Source organism: Hirundo rustica, chromosome 8, assembly GCF_015227805.2.
Source record: "Hirundo rustica isolate bHirRus1 chromosome 8, bHirRus1.pri.v3, whole genome shotgun sequence".
Lineage (NCBI taxonomy): Eukaryota > Metazoa > Chordata > Aves > Passeriformes > Hirundinidae > Hirundo > Hirundo rustica.
In genome coordinates, this window is record NC_053457.1 from 30285698 (window position 1) to 30288967 (window position 3270).

The window sequence follows — 3270 nt, forward strand, 5'->3', positions numbered from 1 at the left end:
TCTATCAACTCTTTGTAGAACCAGTAGAATCTATCAGGAAATAAGAATACGAGAAAGACGTTTTTAAAAGAGTCTGGGACTAAAGCACCTTTTAAATGCCGTCTTCTGATGTTACAAAAAATATTTAATCCCATCCTGTTTTTTTTGGTTTTTCCACGGTAATAATTAATAGATCGTGCTTCAGGTCAATCAGTTCCTCTGCTCTTGCCACGCCCTCCTGCAAGCTGCTCCTTCCCTGCTCCAAGTCTGATTCACCAGGACAGTTTTTACTCCTAAATCAGAGACCTATCCACTCGGCTTCATAGATGTCTCTCTTGAAGTGAAAGCAGAATTCAAAGAAAATACTCTTTTATATTCATGTGGTCAAAGCCAATCTGTTTTCCTGTTAGACAACAATTTCTAAGGCATAAATCCTCACCAGGACAACTTTTGCTGGCAGAATTATAGTGGCAGCAGTGCCAGTATAGCATTCCTAATTCCAAACACCACCAGTTTGACATATGCTTAAGTCTAGAACAGAGGGACTAAGCTTTTAAATAGCTTAATTCATTGCTGCAATTTCTTTGATAAATATCAGCTGAAAATGTCATTCAGGATCCAAATCATCGTGGAGGTGCTACAAAACAACAGTGTGAATGGAGAACAATGCAGGAGGAAATAGACATCAAATAAGCTTTATTTACAGTAAATACAAGGGAGGAGGAACAATAATATCACTTCTCTTTATGTGTATTCATTAGTGTGGCTTAAGGCATGTGGAAATTTCACTGCAAAAATCGCTGCTGCAGTGCATAACTAATAAAAGCCGAGAAGGGGCTACTCTACTGTTACAGACTTTTTCTTCATGCATTCCCTGATGAGGTACAGTGAGAATTACCATATTATAGGTGAGCATTTATCTGCTGCTTTATGGAAGAAGTTAACAACTATGTGGGGAAAAAACAAACAAACAAACAAACAAAAAAACCCACCTAAATAAATAAATCACTGTAGAGGAACTAACAGGACTAGACAAAGCAAATTGAATACTTAGAATTCTTAAATAACTAACTTAAATAAAAGAAGCTGCAAATAGCCTGTCATATGTGTTACTTTCACAGACAGAAATTACTTTAAGTTCTCTTTAAATGTTTCTTCTGTAAGTGAAACAGGTAAAGAAAAACCCATATGACAATAATTAGGGGAATTAGGCCAGCTTCTGAACTCATTCATCAGTGAAATGCAGCACATCTCCAGCTCATACAATTCCAAAATCATTTAAAGTGATTGTTTTCAAGTCAATCTTCCATCACCCACCTTTCTTTTTGCCAGAGGCCAGAAATAGCACCTCATAATTTATCTTTTATGTCAAGCTTTGCAGCAGCTGCCCCCCTCTGAGCCACTGAACTCAGTTTGCTGCATCTGCTTTCAATATACACACTGGAACCACATTTTCTCTCTTGCATTCACCTGTCAAATATGGTTTAGGAGAACACGCTTCAGGGACTGCTAAGAAATGCTACATCCACAAGACCTGGAGCTTAGAATTCAGTGAGTTTGGGAACTCTTCAAAGGCTTATGGAGCTTCAACTCATTGCAATGAACTAAAGCTGCTGACTTATGGGTTGGATGCCAGAGACAAGTTGGCTGGTGATTTTTAAATTTATAAAACTAGAAGCTGCTTTGGACTCAAACATTCAAAATTTCCACCTGAAAAAAATGCTGAAAGTTTCTGTATTCTTTTCTCAGACACCCTGCACTGCAAGCAGTCTGGAACACTTACCTTAGATAAATAAGGAGTTCCTGGAACTTTTCTTGGTTCACAGGTCGGGGTGTGAAACCTCTCCACATGCTGGCTCTGTGAGGATAAGGCTCAGGCATGACAAGCCCTTTTCCCTCTCTATCTTGCCCTTGATGCTCTGCTTTTACCAGAAGAAAAACTTGGCTGCACACGTCTCAAGCAAGAGCACTCTGGGCTGGTGGCAGCTCTGGGCAGTCAGGAGGAGGATGTACAAGGATGCACCACAGCTCGTGTTTGCCATTCAGCACGTCCTTTCTTTTGGGAAAGCTGATCACAAGATCCCAGTGTACCCAGGCTCCTGTGCACAAGCCCTTCCTTCTCTGCAACTTGCCAGAAATGCAAGTTTTCCACATTTCCCTACTGGAATTTAGCCTGATCCAGTAGAAATGACAGTGGTAGAAGGGACCACAACACTCAGGCCATTTATCATCTGTTGTAGGAGTCTGTTGGAAACACATGCCCAGTCCCAGGGCTCTGCTGTACCAAGCAGCAGAGAAGAGAGTAATCTGGCAGGAAAACTCTGCTCTGCACAGTTCACTGAGCAGATGTTGGACAGGATAAAAAGAACAATCTGGACAACGGGAGAAGTCTCCTGAAGCTGAACCTTGCCATGCCAGATTATTTATGTGTTTCCACACCCTCACTGCTCTGAAAACAGAGATTCACAATTCCTATATGAATGTGCACAGTAAGACTCAAGTAAATGGCAAATAGCACATGGCAGTTCAAGTCCCTTTATGCTGGTGTCTGCTTCTTCATCTTTCAAAAAGCAGAAGCAGCAGCTGGTCTGAACTGGAATGCAACCAGCTTTGTGTTGAAAAGGGAAGAATTCCCTTTAAGAGGTCAGTATCCAACCTCAGCTTTGTTCAGCACCACCTCCTGAATAGCAAGAATTATGTTTGAAAGGTATGTCCCTTTGAGCAGCTCCTGAATAGGAAAAAACTAGAGGAGACTGCACATTTTTACAAAGACAGGATGTGCTCTTCCCCATTTACTGATCCGATGCTCAAAGAGCTCAGAAATCACCTCCTGCAGGTGCCAGGCTTTGAGAACAAAACAAAACAAGACAAAAAGAAAAATGGATATTCTGGTAACTATGGAGAGGCAAAAAAAAACCCCTTTTTCTAGGTCAGTGAAAGCAGGCAAAACACAGAAAGTGTTTTCTATTGCCACTCCACTCTCCCCTGTGCCCCCTGCAAACATAAATAGTTCTGTGATTCATTGCAAAGCTGCTCTTCCCTTGCTGAATTTGAAAGAGAACATAATTGCTTTTTCCATACACCAGTAATGATGACAGGGACCAAGATGCCTTTTTGACATAAAATTGTATGTCATTCATTAAAATTACTACTGCCTGAGTGGGAAGTTTTCAGCAGAAGTGTCATCTTCTCAGAACCTGCACTGAAAGGAAGTCGGATAAATAGAAGTTTTCTCCTCTTACTTTTGCACAACACATCAAACTAGCTTGCAGCTTAACAAAGCCTGTCTGC